The sequence below is a fragment of the Lutra lutra genome, chromosome 3, assembly GCF_902655055.1.
Source record: "Lutra lutra chromosome 3, mLutLut1.2, whole genome shotgun sequence".
NCBI classification, from domain to species: Eukaryota; Metazoa; Chordata; class Mammalia; order Carnivora; family Mustelidae; genus Lutra; species Lutra lutra.
Window position 1 is genome coordinate 193,040,969 of NC_062280.1, and position 22,464 is coordinate 193,063,432.

Genomic DNA, 22,464 nt, shown 5'->3' on the forward strand with positions numbered 1-22,464 from the left:
TTGTTAAAATGGAAAGTATCAGTTCAGATAATCTGGAAGCCACTGAGAATTCCTTCTATGTATGGCCAAACAGCCTTTTCTAAAAGGACAAGTTACTAGATTGAATTGACACTTTCAAGCTTTCCTGGCATGGTAGGTAGACAGAAGCATACTTTCATTTTGAAGACGATCAGCTAAGCTGCACTAAAGAATAGGTGTATAAACTGAGAATTGAGCTTAGTAATGAGATGGGGAATTAAGTTTGCATTACTCACTGAATTCTTATTCCTAGTGTATTTTCATCTGTGTTTTTGAAATGTCATGAATTATCAGAATATCAAATAAATTCAGAACATTCAGTTTCTCATAATATGGTGAGTTCCTATCCATAAATTCCATCTAGTAAAAAAACACCAAAATACACTAGATAAAACATAGAAATGTCAGAAAACACAGGAAATCATTAAAAGCCAAAAAATATAAGAAAATATTAATCCACAGAAGTAAAATAGAGTTAAAACTCATGCCTGGTTTGGAGCAAATACTAATCCCTACTAATGAACCCCTTTCGGGGCACAGAGGACCATCCTACTTTGGCAAGTGTAATTGAGATCACTGGAGAAAGCTTAAATGATGACACTGTTGGTGAAAGTTTATAACACAAAGTATTATGGATACTTGATTGTCTTGGTTTTGGACTAGAGTACAAAAAGTAGCACTTCTTATGAATTTCTGGCCATGGATGAGAGAAAAGCTCTCATGTGAGTCACTACCTAGTAGATATTAAAACTATCAGGAGATATTTATGTTAAAGTGGTTCCAATTAGAAAGTACCCTCTCTGCTTGGGAAAGGGTAACACATATTCTTTTCACAGGTGTGCATTTTTGGTCCACACTTTAAAGAATTCTCACTAATCAGAAGTTGTAAAATACATGAGAAAAAGTATCAGCATTAGAACACTCAAAAGAAAGAACAGAAAGCTAAAGCAAATTATGGAAGGATCAGACATTCAAAGACTTGATATCGGAAATATTTGCTACAAGTTATTACATGATTTAATAATGCTTAAATAAATAAACAATTCCAAAATATGCTACAGAAAAATGAAATGAAAACATCAGTTATATTTGATACTAAGAACTGCATAAAATTCTAAAAATGAAATATATAGTAATTATTTTTGAAAGCCCAATGACTAGTCATAAATTTTTGACTCAGTGGAAGAATTTTAGAATATAGCATAAAAGTACAAGGAAGGAAGATATGGAAAAGTTATGCAAGTCAAGAAATAACGAATTTTAATTAGAGTTGACAAGATTATAGAAAAGCAACTTTTGTAGAGAATATTGATTGAAATTTTCCAAAATGGATAAAAGGCACCAAGCTTTAGATTCACAGATTACAACAAATGTTAAACAAAATAAGTAAAAGGGATTCAACACCAAGACACAACACAGTGAAAGCAAGGCAAAAACTAGACACCTGGAAGTGTTAAAGCAAAAGGAAAACAAAACAAAACAAAATCTCGGAGATCTTAACAGCAATTCAAAGGAAAAAGACAGATTTCCCACAAAGGTAACTAGGTAAATAACTGATTTCTCAATTTAACCATGGAAGCCAAAAAATAATGGAAGCATTTCTTCAAAGTGATCACATAAAATAACTGTTAATTGAAAATTGTATGTTCAGCAACCTATCTTTAAAAAAAAGAATAAATCAAAGCATTTTTCAGGCGATATAAAAAAGATTATTTACCATTAACACATCTTAGCAAAGAAATTTCTAAGTATTACACTATACGAAGAAGAAAAATGACATCTGGAAAAAGCTGAGATGCAAAAAGGAATGATAAGTAAAGTAAATTGCAATATATAGGAAAATATGATAAAATGCTGACTCTATACATCAAAATAAAATGTCTGATTCATGCTATAAAAACAAGACAGAAAAAGAATCAGAGTTAAAATATTTTAATGCCTTTTTGTGGTTAGGAAGAGGTTAAGATATGAATTAACTTTTTACTTTGTGAAATTAAACATCTTCAATTAAACACCTAATAGAAATGTACCTTCCAAAAAGATAGAAACGTTGAACTTTAGGGGGAAATTATAAATCAATCAATACAAATAAAGAAAGAAAAGAAAAAAAATTATCACAAAACCTGATGCATGACAATTATTATGAAATAAGATGTTAAAAATAAATGTAAATGAAACCATAATCCCAATAAATATAAATGGACCAAATTTTTCTGTTAAAGATGATATATATCAGATTAGGTTAAATCACTGTAGATTATTTATAGTGTTAATAAGAAACATGGAATATTTAACAATAGAAATATGCAATAATTTCTACTTAATTTTATAAATTCCTGTAGCTATACTAATATCATAAAAATTGGGGTTTAGTCAAAAATATTCATAAGATATTCATAAGATATAAAGATGGCAACTACCTGATGATTAAAGATTCAATTTGCTAGACAGCAGTTCTGACCTTAATTTGTATCAATAACAGCTTCAAAATACAGAAATAAAAACATTTGCAGAACTATAAGAAGAAATGAGCAAAATCTGGCATCACTGTTAGGAGATTTTTAACATTCTTTCTTAGTAATTTTTAAATTGAGATAAATAAATAAGTTATAACAGATTTGAACAGTACCATAGTTTGTTCTATTTTTAAAGTTAGTAATTTTTTCCCCAAGTATACATAGAATATCATGAAAATTACCCAATTTTAGTAACAGAGATCATTTTCAAATAATTCATTTCTCCAATTAATTAGAAATCAGTTCCAGATTTAAATTTAAATTAAAAACCCATATATTTGGATGTTCAAAATAAGACCAAACTAACAACAACAACAAAATAAACATGAAGAGGTTAAAGAATATAGAATATGTCCTTATTTATTATCAATTGAATGCTATTAATGCAATTTATATATATATATGGGTTTTCTTGTAATTTCATATTAACACTTTTTGAATCTATATCATTACTTCCCTGTTGAAGATAACTCAACAGAGGCTGTTCACTACTAAGTCATTCACCCAAATTGAGGCAATGGTTAACACTGAAATGTATTTAAAACTCTACGTTTTCCATAATTTGTTCTCTATTTTAAACCTTTCCCTTCTCAATTCTGTCCCCACATACTCTGAATCTTGTTCTGTGTTCTCCTTTATTGATCTCCACCAGCCTTTGCTTGTGCTAATCTAACCATTAAATTAGTCTGGTTGAAATATAGCCTCATACTTCTATTCACATTCCAACAGCTGGGCTTAGCAGGGAGAGTTTGGATCTGGAGGCAGTCAGACCAAGTTCCAATTCAGGCTCTGCTAGTTCTCTGACCATGGGCAAAGTATTTACATATGGCATTCCAGTTATTCAAGAAAAATGCTAACACTTCTTTTGCAAGATTGTTGGAGATTAAAATTCTGTATGGAAAGCGCTGCATTCATAGTATGACCCCGTTAAATATTTTGTAATGAGAAATGCTTACAATCACCAAGTGTACCTAATTTTAAATCTTGGTGCCATTCCTGATTAGATATGTAGCATTTGGCAGCTACCTAATTTCCTAAACTCAAGTGATCTTTATTTCTAAAATAAAAATGTTACTCTTGCTGTTGTGATAAGGATCAATGAGACACTGTATGTGACAAATGGTTGCTAGTATTGCTGTTGTTTTATTTTGTGTTACTTTTCTTAGTTAAAAACAGATTTGGTAGGGGCACCTGGGTGGCTCAGTGGGTTAAAGCCTCTGCCTTCAGCTCAGGTCATGATCTCAGGGTCCTGGGATTGAGCCCCGCATGGGACTCTCTGCTCAGTGGGGAGCCTGCTTCCTCTTCTCTCTCTGCCTGCCTCTCGATCTACTGTGATGTGTCTGTCAAATAAATAAATAAAATCTTAAAAAAAAAAAGACTTGGCAACCAAACTGATAACAACTTGTAATGACTGAATTTCAGAATTTGTAATGATTTACAAAGGGAATATATCTGTTTCTATTTAAGAAAAACAATAGCTTGTAAAAACAGCTCATTCTGCCTGGATCCATTGGAATACACTAATGGGACAAAAATTTTTCCTTTTCAATGAACTTAAACATGAGTAACTTGGTGTTGCTCCTTACCCTTTCTCTGTACCTTCATTCAGTATATATTGATAATTTTCAAACATGAGATATTGTACTGGTAAAATATATTTTTTAAATGTATCAGTGTCCGTGCTTTTAAACTTTTAATTGTTTTGAAGCCAGGGAAGCAATTCTAAATGGCATCAACATAATACTTACAGAATTGATAGAATAGCATATCCTAGAATATTCCTTATCATCTTTTTGATCTATCCAAAATTAATTTTATTTGGTTCATGAGCTTATTTTGGTGGTGAGTCTCATTTGAAAATAGTAGTCTCTTAATGTGATTCTAGGATAAACGTTTGGTAAATTTGGGTCCACAAGCCAACTACAATTGTCTGCCTGATTTTGTACATGAAATTATATTGAAGAACAGTCACACCCTTTTTTTATATATGTCTATGGTTGTTTTTATGCTAAAATAGCTGAATTCACTGTATGATCACCAGGTCTGATATGTTGACTCTGATCCTCTACAGAAAGTGTTGCCCATTCTTGTTCTATGATTAAAATTAATGAGAAGATATATTGTTACAATGTTTAAGAAAAGGTATTTCTTGACACTATATTCTCCTTTCTCTTTTCTTTATCTAGAAAAAAAATTGAAATGTTTGATTATCTTATCATCCATTTGTATAATATTTCGTATGTTTTCAGAAGATTTTATTTTTAAGTAATCTCTGTGCCTAGTGTGGGGCTTGAACTTACAACCGAGATCAAGAGGCACATGCTCTAAGAACTGTATGAGCTAGGCTCCCAGTTTATAATTTTTTAGATTATGAAAAAAGCAATGTTGTTTTTCTAGTTTTTAAAGAGAATTCTGCTCAGGGAAAAATCCTCATTTTAAAAAGTGTCACCCTTCTTCATTGAAAGGTTGCCTATGCCATTGTTCTCTCAGATAAAGGACCGAGAGATACAACAACTATCATGCACTTTTTTCTAGCTTGTTTCCAGTAGTCAAGTATCTCTTACAGTGGTTAGCATCAGAGGGAGTTTGCACTGCAGGTTTTTAGTCACTGGGATTTAAGAATATATACACACTTTATAGTTATGGTAGTAATTTGTCACTCATTTTTGCAGTGGTGAAATTTTGCTAAAAGAAACTAAATGATGGCTAAAAATACCCATTCAGTATGGATTGGATTAATACATTTCATACATCACTCACAAAAATGAAAGAGTACAAATTTGTTGCTTAATACCTGTCCCCTTTGGGTATGCACTATAAAATTAAACACTATGGTCAATTATTTTCAGTTTTATGTTATTTTGTTAAGAATCTTATTGTTGATACTATTGCCATATACTATATTTGAACATCAAAAAATAAGAATAATAATTTTGGATTTTAACAAGTAATTTATTAAAACTTTAAAAAAATCCAGCTCGAGTAGACAATGAGTCTAAATTGTGAGAGTTAAATAATCACATTTCACGGCCCATGTATTAGGAAATGCAGGTTATAGTTTCACAGGTATTCTAGGCTATGTTACTAATGAAGCAATTTGCTCTGCGTCCAGTCCCATTTCACTAGCTGTCATCAATGATTAAAGAATGCCATGGAAGGGTCACTCTGGATTAGCACCCTGTCTTTGCAGAGATCCCCACTTAAAGGAGAAAGATTTTCATTTGTGTTCTGGGCGACGCCACAGGTTAAAGTCATTCAACAGAAGCAGTATTTTCTAAATGTTTCCATTAGGCACTTATCATTGAAGAAGACAAATGTAGAGACATCCCCAAATGAAACAATCTATTTATATGGCTCAGAAACTTACTTAACACAGGACTGAGTATACCTTGAAGCAATCTCCAGAGAAGAGGTAAGCAAATCAAGCAAACAATAAGAAAACAACAATAAATAAGAAACAAGGAAATCTGGGAGTTTTAAGGGAGCAATTACTACTTAAAGTAAAGAACTGTTATCCCATTTCGTTCCATTTCCCTTATATTCCATTTCCCTTATAGCTCCTACTACTAGAACTCCTACTATGAAGCCCACAGCTTCACCAGAGAATTCTTCTTGCAGAAGATGAAAGCAATGACAAAGACCTCTTATATCTCTTCTCCTTTTGTAAATATAACTCATATCGATTTTATATGTCTTTCTGGGAATAAGAAACCAAGAAAGACAGTAAGTTACACAATGTAGTGTTCACCTTGTAAAATATGACATTACAAATGACTGCCAAAAGTATGGAACTTTTTTATTGAAAGCTCTATTAAGTCATACAAGTAATTTACTTCCCCAAAATATATTTACTACTGTGCCTACTACTCTGTGGAGTCTCACCAACAGAAGTGCATGCATACTGCTGCTTTTGAAAATTAAAGAAAAATATGCATGACTATGTTATTGTCGGCTGAGAAATCATATACTATTTAAAATAATGCACATCTTGGAGCTTATAAAAAATAATTTTTACTTGTGTACAGAATCATGCCTTTAATAATAAACCTTTACTGATCACTTAATATGTGTCAAACATTGCTTACGCATTAATGCAGTTTAGTTATATGTATGTGTGTATGGGTTCCCGTATGTGTGCATATAGGTGTGTTTGTATGTACTTAGCAATTTTTTAACCAGATTTACCTACTAAAAAATTATTTTTTAATGTGGGGACAAGTTGGTTTTATTGGCATTATTTGAAATTGGTAATAAACCTTGACAGTACATTTTGGAGGAAGAATATGTAATTTTTTTTAATGGAACTTGTTGAGTTGAATGGCTTCATTTCTTTGGGAAATGTCACATTAATCTTAGGGCCACAGTAATGGACTAAAGAAGTAGCAGTGATATTGACCCTGCTAACTGAATGAGGAAGCAATTTGCAGGGAGGTTCATAAAACCAATTGGAAAGGTTCATTTCAATAGAACCCCAAGATAGAAGACATGAGTGAAGTAATAGTGGCAAAGAGAGGTTAATAAAATAGTAACTATTTGTTGAATACTTGGGAAGTACTAACACCTAGGCCTTTATATAAATTGTATCATTTGATCCTTAGAAAACTCTATGGTAGTCTCTATTTTTACTCCCAAATTACAGGATGGAAAAAGATGCAGACCTTAGAGTTGAAAGGTCTGAAAAAGTTTCAGACCTTAGAGTTGCATCTCAACTTACGCTTTTAACTGTATATCAAAAATATAAGTGAGGGGCACCTGGGTGGCTCATGGGTTAAAGCCCATGACTTCAGCTCAGGTCATGATCCCATGGACCTGGGACTGAGCCTCTCATTGGGCTCTCTGGTCAGCAGGGAGTCTGCTTCCCCCCCTCTCTCTGCCTGCCTCTCTGACTACTTGTGATCTGTCAAATAAATAAAATCTTTAAAAATATATAACTGAGGGGCAGCTGGGTGACTCAGTGGTTTAAGCCTCTGCCTTTGGCTTGGGTCATGATCCCAGTGTCCTGGGATTGAGCCCCACATCGGGCTCTCTGCTCATCAGGGAGCCTGCCTCCCCCTTTCTCTCAGCCTGCCTCTCTTCCTACTTGTGATCTCTGTCTGTCAAATAAATAAATAAAATCTTAAAAAAAATATTTAACTGAATGTAGCAAACAGACTTGCTTTTTTGGAGCAAACATTTGTAGCTGACCCCTAATCTAAGAGGCAGATTTGCAATCAATTTCATGTTCTTTGGAAAGCAGCTGCAGCCTCTAATCAAAGGGCATATACTTGCAACCTCAGAAGGAAATGAGTAGCCCATTTGATTTTAGCAGCAGGTGCACATATAAAAATTAGAATTAGCAGTTTCAATGAAAATTAAGAGGATGTATAAGGGCAGTTATTGTTCATTCCTATGTCTTCTTAACTTAAAAGCATGATTCTGTAGTTCACATAATTAAGCTTTACCAACTAAAAACTCCTTTAATATGTCCATAGATAGAAATATTTTTCTGTTTAAACATTTGATAAGGACATTGAAAATAGAAGTAATGCACTATTAAGGCTGGGAATGTCTCCAAAAAAGTAATGTGTGTTTATAGGAGTAATGAAAGTATTTAACAACTAGTACAGTTTGGACTCTGGCCAATCAGAATAGATGTTGGTTGTAAACAACATATTTGAATGTATGGATAGGACATATTTTTAAACAACTAGAAATATGTGGGTGTTATGGACAAAATTTTATCCCCTCATAGTCATATGTAGATACCCTAACTCCTAATGTCACTGTACTCAGAGATAGGGCCTTTACGGAGGTTATGAAGGTAAAAGGAAGTACAGATGTGATCCTAATGCAGTATAACTGAGGTCTTTATAAGAAGGGGAAAAGACACCAGAAATGTATACACAGAGGGTAGATCATGGGAAGACCCAGCAAGAAAGTAGCCATCTATAAAAACTAAGGAGTTGGTTTCACTAGAAACATGGTAGTTGTTCCAAAGTGGAATTTCAATCTGTTGCCGACAAGCAATTTCTTAGACTATTGGTTAAGGCTATTGTTTCTATAGTAAAGACACCAATGAATACAATATTTGCAACAATACAGTAGAGATTGTTTTTCTTTTTGAAAGGGACTCAATGTAAGCAAGTAGGGCAGAGACAACCCCTACTCCCCAAGACCATCTTAATTCCTGACCAGAGGAAAGAGTGGACTAAGCAGTTATCTCTTAAAAATATGATAAGCAAGTTGTACACATCATTTCCATTTCCCTTGGTAAGAATGTAATCATAGGGCCTTACCTAGCTGCAATGTAAACTTTGAAGAGTAACATTGGCCTGTGTTCTCAGCTAAAATTAGGAGCTGCGAGAGCTTCCATCACAAAAAGGAAGAGAAGGAGGACAGATACTGATAAAAAAAAAATGGTCAGCATCACACAGGTGCTAAATGCTTGAAATTGGCAATCTCAGAATTCAGCCTGTAGGAGTCCACTTAATTTCACATATGTCAGTGCCATGTGTACACCATCAGCTGTGCTTAATACTCTAGTCAGGAATCCCTCTTTCTTGCTGGTCTGCTTCTTAGTTGGCTTCTTTGATTTTAAAGCTCAAGTTCTCTTCCTTAAAGTAGAAGGGATAGTTGCCTGGGTCAGTAGCTTGGGATAGAAACTTTTCTTTCTGCATTTTCATCACCTCTTTTTAGGTCTTTGAGAAACTTGACTTTGGAGCAACATAATACCTCCAGCTCTTACCCCAGAGCCATTCTGGGATTCCATGATGTGAATAGGCTTACTGTGGACTTCCCTCAGGGTTTCTGGCCAACGCTTTTGCAGGGCTTATGCTTAGCTTTCTGTATGACATTTAGTCAGTTTGCAGCTTCCAAAATTGTGTAGTTATTGCTTTATCTCCTATTCTCTTTGCCCTTGTAGATATATGCCTTTTAAAAACTGTTAATTCTTTTTTTTTTTAAAGATTTTATTTATTTATTTGACAGAGAGAAATCACAAGTAAGCAGAGAGGCAGGCAGAGAGAGAGAAGGAAGCAGGCTCCCTGCTGAGCAGAAAGCTCGATGTGGGGCTCGAACCCAGGACCTGGGATCATGACCTGAGCCGAAGGCAGCGGCTTAACCCACTGAGTCACCCAGGCACCCCTAAAAACTGTTAATTCTTTTATTCTACCTTTAGCAGAGTTTTTATGTGGCTACCTATCTTGGTAACAGGTAGAGATAACAGAATACAACAAAGTGCAAAATAGATTCTTCTTTGGCTTCCTTTCCAGTAAAATCAAACAATGTAGAATAGAGAAATTGAGACCTAAGGAAAATATGTTCATTTCTGCACAGCAGAGATATTGTAGTTTTGATCCTAAAAAAAAAAAAATCCCTTTTCACATTTCCATGCTGATGTAATTTTTGTAAACAAAACTATGTAAACTTACAGGAATGCTAAATGAGTTGGAATGTTGATCTAAATGAAGTGGAAAGGAAAACAAACAAACAAACATGTACTCTGATAATGCTTAATCCACCAAACATCTGCTGGTATGGTGGGCCAGATCAAGGAAAACAAAGATAGGGAGGCTATACAGGCTTAAACAAAAAGCCTCATGGGAATTATATGTGGAAACGTGGCTACTGAAAGTTAAACAATTAGCAGAGATTATGGTAAAAGATAAGGAGTCTCGCAGAGTTTGCTGGTGAACTAAAAGAAGCTATTCTGAGAAAGGCTGAAGTATAGAACCAGGGGGTACAGTAATGGCTAAAGATAGATTCTGTTAACCTTAAAAGTAAATCTGTTATTTTACTAGCAAAAGTGGGTTTTTGGGGAAATAAAAGAAAATTACAATCCAGGACAAAAAAGCTTCAGCAGAACCCTAGGCAAGTTCAAGAACAAAAGAGAGGTCTGTTTTTTTGTTTTGTTTTTGTTTTTATTTTTCAGAAAAGAGGTAAACTGAGAAAGCTGTTATGAACTAAAAGTCCTTTGGAGGAAACTAGGAGTTTAAAATGTGGTGGCTTCTCATTGGTTGAGGTGTTGCGGGTAGGGGTGGAGCAATGAGAATGAAGAAAAGGTGTCTTCTTCAGGCTGAAGTAGTAGAGTAGTATCCACAGCAAGGTCAAATCTGTATAAGGTCAAGCCCATGGCTTTCTGTTGGGTTTCAATTGACTATGAGTAGGCTCGAGAGCTCTCCCATGTTGAAACCTCCTCATTTTAATTTACTGAGGTTTCCCATTATTTATTTTCACTATTCACATACCTTGGATCTGTAATTAAGAGTCTACAGTTAATAAAAATTGCTGATTTCAACATGGACTGGAAGCAAATCCTAGCAACACAGGCAATTTGGAAATTTAATACAAGAGAACAACTCTCATCCCAAAGAGAGTAAAAAGATAAGACACTTCAATGCTGAATAAGCTTGTGTATGTGTACATTGGCCCAAAGGGATTGACCGGGCTCATCAATTCAGGATCCAGTCACTAGGGATGCAATAGATAAATTATACTTGAGAAAAATAACACAGTAAATACCCAGTGACTAGAACAACACACATGTTCATTTAGGGACCAGTGATAAGGTCTAATTTGATAAACCATTAAGCTACTGCTCTGAACTGCTTAAATACAAACTTGGTCTTGAGTTTTAAGAGACTGTTTGGAGTTAGATATTATATAGACTCAGGGGTGGAAATTATAGGAAAACTGAGGATTAGATTCAAGAAAATTATATATTTTTTATTTACTTTGAAACATTCCTCATTATTATCTGTCCCTTTAGCCATAATGTGCCATCTCAATCATTATTACTTAAGGCCCCAGGAGGAAAAGAACTATATGCTTGAGTTTTTAATTACATTGTTCTCTGTCCTTTTCTATAAAATGCAAGGGGGTAGAGCTTCCAGATCAGTAGCTGATGCCTTAAGGGGGAGACTCTCTTAGTCCTTAGAGAGCAAACAATTTTCAAAGCACTAGAAGTTTTGTGAGAAGATCCAATAAACAAAGGACAAAGAAGGGTTTTACCCTAATATATTTTTTTAACCCTAATATCTTTTTAGGAAGAATAAAACAGTTTCAGCACATTGTTCTCCTTTCTTTCATATACCAAACTGGCTACCAAGTCTGTTTGTTCCTATCTTTAAAATGCTTCTAATTATAGCCCTTCCTCCAGTCCTATAGCTTGTTTCTTAGTAAAGACTCTCATCATCTTTCTCACATGTTACTTCAAATGACTTCTGTCTTATCTCTTTATCTCTATTTCATCCTCACTGTGGTATGGGAGCTATCTGTCTGAAAGTTAAATATAGCTATGTTGTTATTCTGATGCTAAAGATAAATTTCAGTGGCTTTTGCACAATAAATCTAAATTCCACTGTATGACATATGGCGTATTTTATAATCTGTTCTTTATCTACCTTTCTAAACCTCCCCAACAAACTCCAGACCTATAATATCTCTTGAGTTCTATGAATATCCCTTGCTTTTGACAACCTTCAAGGATTTGCTTCTTCTGGCTCTTCTCTTTGATGCTTTTCCATCACTTGCCAACCCAAGAATCAGAAAGCATACGTATGCTTTACGTAAAAGGCAGGAGTCTGGCTTATGGAAGGAAGGGGGTCTTTCTACTGCAAACCCTTGAGTGAGAAGGGATATTTGTTTTGCCTTTTGTTATTATTGTTGAATGTGTGTATGTGTGTGTGTGTGTGTGTGTGTGTGTGTGTGTGTGCTTGTGTGCATATTTGGGTTTTTTATAGCTAAACTCTTGGAAGGGGAATGATGCTTCCAAACTCTGAGCAAAATGTCTTTCAAATGTGTCTCCTTTTCAGTGAAGGAAGTCATGGGATGTTTTGGCCAGATACTTCCACTTAAAACTCTAAGATATTTTTTTTTTATCATGCCAGTTTAAAATAAAATTTAGCTAAAATATGGCACATGTCAAATCTAGAACAGAATGTCTCCCAGTTTCTAAATTCTGTACACCCCTGCCAGAGAGATGGAATGTGAATTTTGGTGAAATAAGAAATTACTGCAATGAATAAGCCCAAAGTAAAAACAGTGACATAAAGTATATTGAATTAATTAGTAATCTCTGAGGAAACAAGAGAGTTATGTGGAAACAGAAGGATGAGAGATGAGCACTGACAGATTGTTATGCAAATAATGACCTTCAAATTGATCTACAAGTGAAGATAGGCATAATATATTCTATACTTTATGTAGTATATAAAAGAAGCAGCTTATGGAACAGAAACATTTAAAAGACTCTATTTATAGGAGGCTTTTCAGTCCAGTTATTTGGACTGGCAAAATCCCATTAATTTCACTGATTATGTGGCTCTCCTTTGCCTGTGATGACATAACTTTGTCCAGAGACGATAAATACAAGAGTCCCTAAATCACAACTGTGGCTATAAGAAGTATGCACCCCTGAAAGATGGATCTGTACCTTGGGCAGATCAAGAAGAAAATGTGTTGGTCTTTCTAAGTCCCATGCTGGGATCAGGAGACATGAAGAATCCTACATTACTTGCTTTTCCTAAGCATCTTTGGGAACCAAGAAATATATAGCTCACCATACCATGAAATGTCTTCACCACATTTGTTTTCCAAAGGGATATCCCTCAAAGGGTGTAGGATGCATGGCAACTCAACCAGAGCAAGATCCATTCAGAATAATCTTATTTGAAAGGAGACCTCATCGTTGGCATTTTTCACTGGCATTTGGGATTTTGTCAAAGGCACATACTTTAAAATTGAATGTTTATGATGTTCATTAAAGTTTTTACCCATATGCAGCCATGTTCACCTTTTACCCCCTAGCAACATATTTATCCTGGAATAATTTGGATAATCATATAATTTGTACATTGTAATCCCAAAAAATACATTAATAAAAATGTTTTAAAAAAGCATTGTTGGCCTTGAATGTGATACACACCTGAGGCTAACTAACAATGCCAACTGGGGAACATTAGATTATGTTAAATTTTTTAAAGATTTATTTATTGATTTATTTTAGAGAGAGAGAACACAAGTGGGAACGGTGAGGGAGAGAATCCCCAGCAGACTCTGTGCTGAGTGTGGAGCCCAACCCTGGGCTTGATATCATGACCCTGTGATCACGACTGAGCTGTCCAGGCACCACACAGATTATGTAAACTTTTAAACGCTTATATGTAATAGAAAAATTTCTATTGTGATATGCAATAGAAACTGAATCCAGTTAACTTAAGGAAAATGAACATTTATTATGAGGATGTAAGGAATCCCTCCAGAAAGGCAGAAGACTGATGAGCAGGACTTGTAGCAAACACCACTTAAACAACTCTAGAGGTTCTTGGAAATACACCTGAATCTTCTTGGAAAGTACTTGCAAGAACACCAGGGCAGGGGCACCTAGGTGGCTCAGTGGGTTAAGCCTCTGCCTTCGGCTCAGGTCATGGTCTCAGGGTCCTGGGATTGAGTCCTGCATCAGGCTCTCTGCTCAGCGGGGAGTCTGCTTACCCCCCTCTCTCTCTGCCTGCCTCTCTGCCTACTTGTGATCTCTCTCTCTGTCAAATAAATAAATAAATAAATCTTTGAAGAACACCAGGGCATTATGTTGGGAATTAATGAAATCCCCCAAGAAGAGAGTCTGTGTCTATGTTAGGTTAAAGACAATGCCTTGATTATACTGGAGTGGTGACAAGAAGGATCTGAGCAGAGGAGGCTCTAAGAGCCATCCTCCTTTTATAGAGTGCAGCAGACTGCTTAATGTAGCCTACTCCCAAGGCTGGGTCTGGACGAAATAATGGAAGCTGGAAGGCAAAAAACCAAAACAAAACAAAATTAAATAAAAAACAAGGAAAACAATAAGAGATATTAACTACGTCAAAGGACAAAAGTGTTATTTAGGAGGGTTAAATGAGACTTTACATGTATACTTAAGTAAAATAGTATATCTTTATTTGGCCCAGAATGGGAAAATAGACACAGCTGAGGTATAATTGGGGACAGTTTCTACACACTATAATACAATCCCTTCTATAGGGCTTATTTGGAGATTAAGCCCAACCACTATGCAGTGAGTATCCTTGATGTCCTGCTCAGACCTGCAAACCAAGCCAGTGCATCCAGCCTTCAACTACTGAGTTAAGTACTGTCAGCTCATACCTGCCCTGTCTGCAGAGAATTCCCTTCAGATCATGGGGGCCAACTTCTTAGGATATTATGGCCAGCTTTGCTGTCTGTGCAACCCCATTTACCCCCACCCATAGGGTGATTTGCAGACAAGAATGGAGAATCTGATACAGGATTCAAAAGACCCATCATTTTTCTTCCAGATGGAGTAATGCCACAATGTGTTTGACCCTTCCAGTTTCCCTATGGATTGGGCCTATTCCTCATTCCCAATAAATCTTGTGCTCCCAAGTCTGTCTCAGGCTCTACTTCTAGGAGATCTAAGACACATTTACCTCCCAGTCTATGTGTAGCAGGAGGGAAGTCATCAACGACACTTATTAAGGGTACGTTTATTCCTAACATCTCATATTGTTGCTCTGGAGACAGTTGCAATTTAAGAAAAAAAAAAAAAAAAAGCCCAGGGATAAGTAAGAGATTTTTAATGTGACATGAAGGAGCAGATGGACATATATCAAAAGACTGAGATTTCAGAAATAAATCTACATCTACTCAAAAGAACAGGAATAGAATTCAAAACATACCCTGCTGTCTAAAAAACCCTCAAAGAGCATATTTAAACTATGAGGACATGTTTCAGCTGATTACTGTATGAGCAAGTCTGGTCAGGGCCCCAAATAATTTAGGATAGCTCAGAAAGGAGTCAGGAATGAGTCCCCAAGGAGCAGCCTAGTATCAACTGACAGCACCTTTAGAAGCTGCACATTAGTAATTGGAGAGATTTTTTTGAATATTTGGGCAGTTGTACTAAGAAATTGGTAAAAATACGAGTCAATCTCAGAGGGAAATATCAGGAAGATTAAAGATATTAAAGATAATACTCTAAGCATTATCAGATGAGTTTTGAGATTACCCTATTCCCATGGATGAAGATGGGAATGTCACCTGTTCCCCTAGAGAACATGCCTGAGAGAAGTATGGAATTAGGAAACAAGGAACATAATGTATATTTAAAATGAACCCATTATTTATGTAGCAATTCAGCCAGAAGTATTTAATTTGTAGTTAACTATGAGGAAATCAATAGACAAAAATAAACAAATAAAATCAATCTTATAAAAGCCTGAGAAAACCACCAGATTAAAAGAGTAAAGAGATATGACAATTAAATGCAAGACAGCATCCTTGATTGACAAAACAAACAAAAATATAGCAGCTCTAAAAGACAACTTTGGGACATTTGGGGAGCCCTGAATGTGATGTATGTTAGGTAATGGCATAAAGTTAATATTAGATGTCCTAAATATGGCCATTCTATTATAGATGTTCAGAAGTTCCTTTTTCTTAAAGGAGAAAGACAGAGGTATTTAGGTGGGAAGTGTCATTATTGCTGTGAATAATCCTCAATGTGTCAGCAGAAAACAACAGGAACATCCACATAGAAAGAAAAATAATGTGACAAAATACTAACAAGCTGCTGAGTCTGGAGAAAAATATGTAGGTGTTCATTGTACTATTCTTGCAACATTTTGTAAGATTCAAATTTATCAGTAGTAAGTGTTGTGAGAAAGTATATTGACTGATTTGGAAAAATAAATTCCTCGTCTTTTATTTCATAATAAAGGAAAGCTTTAAGGAAAATAGAAGACTGAGTTTCGTGCCTGGTTAGCAGGTGGTCCGATGGAGGAATGACTTTAGAGTTCAATTTTTCTGTAAGGGCAAGGCAGAGAAGGTTGTTGTCAACCATGAACACTTTTGGTAGTCCCAGAACTTTCTTATTTCATATATTTTACTATGGGATCCTGTTAGCCAAAGAAAGGTCGGGGCCAGAAAGCAAAGATACAAACCGGTACTCAGGTATAGCAAATGGTGTCAGCCCTCTGAGAAGCTCAGATGGGGAAAAAGCAAATGAAAAAGCATGTCATAGAGGATTCTTCCTTTCTTCCTTCCTTCCTTCCTCCCTCCCTCCCTCCTTCCTTCCCTTCCTTTCTTTCTCTTTATCTATCTCTCTCTCTCTCTTTCTTTCTTTCTTTCTTTCTTTCTTTCTTCAGCAGATCCTTTCTTAAAGGAGCAGAGACCAATAGGAAGGGAAAAAAAAAGAGATCCCAGGCTCAAAGGAAGTGATGTATACAGACAGATTTTCAAAGAGTTCAGCCAGGTTTATCAGTCCTTGATAGGCTCCTACTGTTACAGATTTAAGAAAACTTGAGTGTAGCTTCAGTCCTTGGATCTGAGATGGGTGATCTTCAGTTACACGAACACCAGTGTAGGGGAGACAGGTAATTCAGGGCTAGGAGGTGATGACAGTGGCCTGCAGATCACAGGGACTGAGATGTTATCTCCAGGAGGCCTGAGAGGAGGCTGCTTAGTTACATTTTTTTTTTTTTTAAGATTTTATTTATTTATTTAACAGAGAGTGAAGACACAAGCAAGGGGATCAGCAGAGAGAGGGAAAAAGAGAAACGGGCTACCCACTGAGCAGGGAGCCTGACTCAGGTCTCCATCCCAGGACGCTGGGATCATGACCTGAACCAAAGGCAAACGTTTAACTGACTAAGTCACCCAGGTGGCTTCTTTGGATGAAGATTGAGCGTCCCAAGCAATTTAGGACAGATGATATTTGGTATGCACTTGGGTGGCTCAGTGGGTTCTCTGCTCAGTGGGGAGCCTGCTTCCCTTCTGCCCTCTGCCTACCTCTCTGCCTGCTTGTCATCTCTGTCTGTCAAATAAATAAATAAAATCTTAAAAAAAAAAAGACATGATATTTGGCATCTGTTTTCTTTGGACTTTAAAGTTGGGACTTTAAACTTTCTTTGGAATTTGATTGTACAAGGACCATAGGAATTAATTTGTGGAACATTACTTTCTCCTTTAGAGTTTATCATTTTTCCTAAACTGGTGAAATATATGGAACAAAAGGGTTGGGTATGATTTAAGATAGAAATCACAATCAAGAGGAAATCTTCAACCCTTGTGTGTAGTATAGCTCTGGAGTTCACAAATGTCTTTCTCTGAACAATTTCAGGGCCTTAGGAAAAAATAGTAATGGTACCATGTTGCCACAAGCTACCTCATGGTACCACGTGATAACCAAGGGTTACTAATTGGTAACACTGTTGGTCCCAGTTGCCTACCCACAGGGGAACCTGCTGAAATTAGGGTGGCAGGTTTTGTTCCCATACACCATCTTTAACATTGAAAAGAAAAATCACACATATTAACTCCAACAATGTCTTCGGGCTTGCCCACCCAATATGTTACATATACACGGGGGTATTTGGAAGGTTATTGATGGCATTTTAACTGAGCAAGTCAAGGCAAAGGGGTTACTTTTATGGCACCAGGACTCTCTGTTTATAATCCAGAAGGACACCTTACCTGGCAAGGCTGTGCAGACTACAGTTGAACCCTGCCTCAGGATGAGGACCCTGAAACATTCGCGTCATTCTCGAGGCTACTTCCATTTCAGACTGTGGTGTTTATTGAATCGAACCTTTCTGAATGGACAAGCTGAGGCACTTCCTGCTCAGTTAGAAAAAAAATTAAAATCTGTGGTGCTCTCGATTGAAGGCAACCAGTGAGCAGTAAAATAAATGTCAGTAGCCTGTTCCTGCCTGATTATACAGAAGCCCTGCCTCCTGGGGTTTTCCACCAGGGAGAGTCTTATGACTGTTTGCTAGTGGATTCTTTGCTTTTGGGGGGCTACTTGGTTTTGACGAATTTGCTGTGATCCTGGGGTGTTCAAGTACTTCTGGCATGGACCTCTGGCTGGGTTATGCTTCCACAGTCTTAAAACAACGTCCTTATACTCCTTCTGATACACAGTCATGTTTTCCATAATATTTTGTAGAAAATGTGAAAATAACAAAAACTTTTATTATTAAACTGGCCTTAGAACTTGCCCTGCATTTTTACGTTCTTATTTTGTTCTTGCTGGCTGTTTGCAAAATTTCACCAGATGATCTCCGGTGCTATGAAAAATAGCTGAGTTGTAGTGGAAGGGGAAAAAACGTGAGCCCTTAAAATCAGCGCAGGGGAGACAAGACCACGCAGCCATCATGAGGGATTCTTGGCTTTTTGTAAGAAGGTCTCTTGATTCTGTGTTTTCTCCAAAATTAAAATTTTGATACACTCGTATCACAGTTAGATAATAGATGTTCATTCTGTCCAGAGTGAGAAAGTAGAGGCAATGGGAAAAACAACAGGATTCGGATTAATAGGAAATGACAACTTGACCAAACAGGAGGTGGCAGCCCTGCCAGCTCCACAGCTCAGTGGCTGTGACAGGCAATTAGAGATCACAGCGGACCAGATGTAATGGGAGGCAGCAGCAATTCACTGAGTGCTTCCTGGCTCCTCTGTTGCTTCTATCATTCATGTGTTTGCAGAGACAAATAAACATTAATGCATGCTTTTTTTTTTTTTTAAATGGAGTTAGGTTAGGAAGAAAGAGTCATGAGACTAAAATAAAGCTCAATTTTAGTGCAAAAATGAGCACATTCTCTCCAGCTCTTGGCATAATAGAGAAAAATGAGGATTATCAAACAATTTAACAACAGATTTTAAAATTTTTACATGACATCATAGAATTTGAAGCCATTTCTGGAAGTCCTCTGGCATAGCCAGCACAGCAAATATGGATTGCTCTATCACACATGCAACAATTAGGCTTTTTAATTTTTCTCCTCCTAAATTCTGTCCTTCCTATTTCTACCTTGATGTAAATAAATAAAAGTAGAAAGTATATATCAATAATAATAAATCTTTATTTGTTAATATATCCATTTAATTTAAAAATGTAATTTTTCCCTCTGTAGCTAGATAAACTGGTATTATAGCTATCATTGTAATCTGCATAAATTTAACTATACAGTGAGTTAATGTTAACTCCCATACTGCAGTTTGTTCCAGAATGTCTATGGTACAATATCCTCAAGATGCCTTCACTATCACAAAATGGAGAATGAAACTGATGATACAGTTCGCAGCCCATCTGCCAAATAATTTACAATTTTCCCTCTACACACATGGACACATCATACCCACACACCACATACTCTCAAATGCAAACGTATATTAACCTCTTTAAATTAAATGTCAAATTCTTGAATAATCTTTATAAATTTAAATATTGTGAACATATTAAAATGTGAATATAACAATGAAAAATATAAACTGTCAGGTAAGACCAGTAACTCATGTTACCAATGTGCCATATGATCACCTGAACTGCAATATAAGAAAAAAAATCTCAAAATGACAAAATCATATCTTCCATGTATGCGACGTAGAGGCACAAAATGTTAAGATACTAAAGCGTTGGACATATGCATTCATTCAGAAGTGATCTGTAGCACGTGTTACCATCCCAAGTTTCCATGACTTTGAAGCATATGTTTCTGACTACTCATTTATTTAGACATTGGGTATAATGAAATGAAAAGATAGAAACATTTACTTGAATGCATCAATCTACAAAAATGCAACTTTACTGTAAAGAGAGATTTAAGTAAATCTACCCAAATTTATTTTGCTAAATGGGTATTAACATGAGATTATAGGACTTCGAATTTCAGTCAAAGTTAATATAGGAATCATGACTTAAAAAGTTCATCTTAGGGGCACCTGGGTGGCTCAGTGGGTTTAAAGCCTCTGCCTTTGGCTCAGGTCATGATCCCAGGGTCCTGGGATCAAGCCCTGCATCGGGCTCTCTGCTCAGTGGGGAGCCTGCTTCCTCCTCTCTCTCTCTCTGCCTGCCTCTCTGCCTACTTGTGATCTGTCTGTCAAATAAATAAATTAAAAGAAAAATCTTTAAAAAGTTCATCTTATTACTCCACAGTCACGTTTATTTTTTAATTTAAGTTTATTTATTTAGCAATCTGATCACTTCTGTCATCACCAAAATAAGTTTCAAACTATTTTAAGTGTTTCCAACATCTAGAATTTACTTTCAGAGAATGAATATAAAGTGTTTTGATGAGATTAAAAATAATGTGCTCCAGTATTTCAATATTATTTTAAAAGTGAAAATCCAAACAAAAGTACTTGACCCATGACAGTAACATTGGTATAATAAGCTTTTGAATGTAGTAAAACACATTCAAATGTACACATTCCAATTAAGCACAAGTTTGAGTTTCTTTTATGTTGGAGGAATTGTTCTCCTGAAGCAAGTGACAAAGATTAAAGAAGCCATACCATTGTCTCTGTTACCTGGAGATCAGAGTTTAATAAAATAAAAAAAAGCAAATATCTGATAAAAATGAACATATTTATAGCAGAAAGAAAAGGAAACTGTAAGTTAGTTGAAAAAAAAATCCATAAAAGCCCATTGTTCCCATGAATATGTTAGTTTATGTTGTTCAGTGCAAATATCCTTCAGAACACAACTAAAGATTCTAGATAATATGTAAGATAAATCTTAAGAGCATGAAGAGGGGATAATATTAATGGGAATCATCTGGAAAATGTAAGCAACACAAGAATTTAGAGGGATAGGTGCTGTGTAGCTGCTTTTGTCCTGATGCTTTTGCCATACTTCAATGAACTGAACCTTCTGTTTTCAATGTTCCTTGTGTTATAGTGGTGAAAGCTTGCTCTCCATTCATGGTAGAAAGTCCTTTGAAAAGCATCCTGACATTAATCCAGGAATGCAAAGGTGTATTACTATGTAAAACTAAAAATGCTGAAAGGGCAAGTAAGAGAAATATTTTCTTGAGGCTGATTGGGATGTCCCCCCACTCCACCCAATTGTAAAGATTAACACAAATAATTATCTAAGGAAAAAGATATATATATTTAAAACAACTAAGAAACCAAAGAAATAACATTCCCATAAGTGTGAACCAGTAAAAGAAAATCTGATCTGCAAATACTTCATATATGTAAATATGTTTCATATGGAAATATAACACAAAGATTATAAAATATGTGTATCCTGTATAATGATAAATTGTCTAAGTTTTAAAATTTTTCAGAGAAAAACAAATTATTAAAAAAGGAAAACAAACAAAAGTAGCTATAAAGTTGGAAAAAGAGCCAAATAAATTACCCGGTAATTAAAAATACTTTCTTTAAAACATAATTTTAAAGAAATGAAATACTTAAAATCAAAATAAAATTCAATCATTAGTTTTAAAATCAAAATAGACACCACTAAAGAGAGAATTAGTAAACTAGAAGCCAGGTCAAAATACATTGTCTAAAAAGGTATCATAGAAAGAAATAAAGATGGAGTTTATGAAATATTAAAAGACAAGAGCAATAAAGAGAGAATGTCTGGTAAATATTTAACTTGAGTCCTAGAAGTACAGGAGGAGAATAAAAGAGAAAAAATTTGGAGAAAAAAAAAACTGAGCATTTTCCTCACTGATTAGAAACAGTGGACTGCAGATTCAAGAAATTTAATGAATTCCAAGATGTATAAAGAAATATAAAAATAACCTAGATACACTTTTAACAAAACTGTATAAAGCTGCAGTCAAAGGAAAAAAAAAATTATAGCTATATAGAGTGGAAAAAGGATTACCTCCAAAGACATTGCACTTTGACATGGACAACAGAGGTGCGAGGAATGATATCTTTAATATGCTGAAAGGAAATAATGATTAACCTAGATTTTTATAGCTAAAAAAAAATATACTCCAATAATGAGAGTGAAACAATTATTTCCAGGTAATAATAATCATTAATGACATTTGAATATACTTATATCATGTGAGATATATATATATATATATATATATATATATATACACACACATCTATCTATCTATCTATCTATCTATCTATCTATATCTATCTATCTATATATCACAGTCCTTTACAGTGATCTTACAGGGTAGCT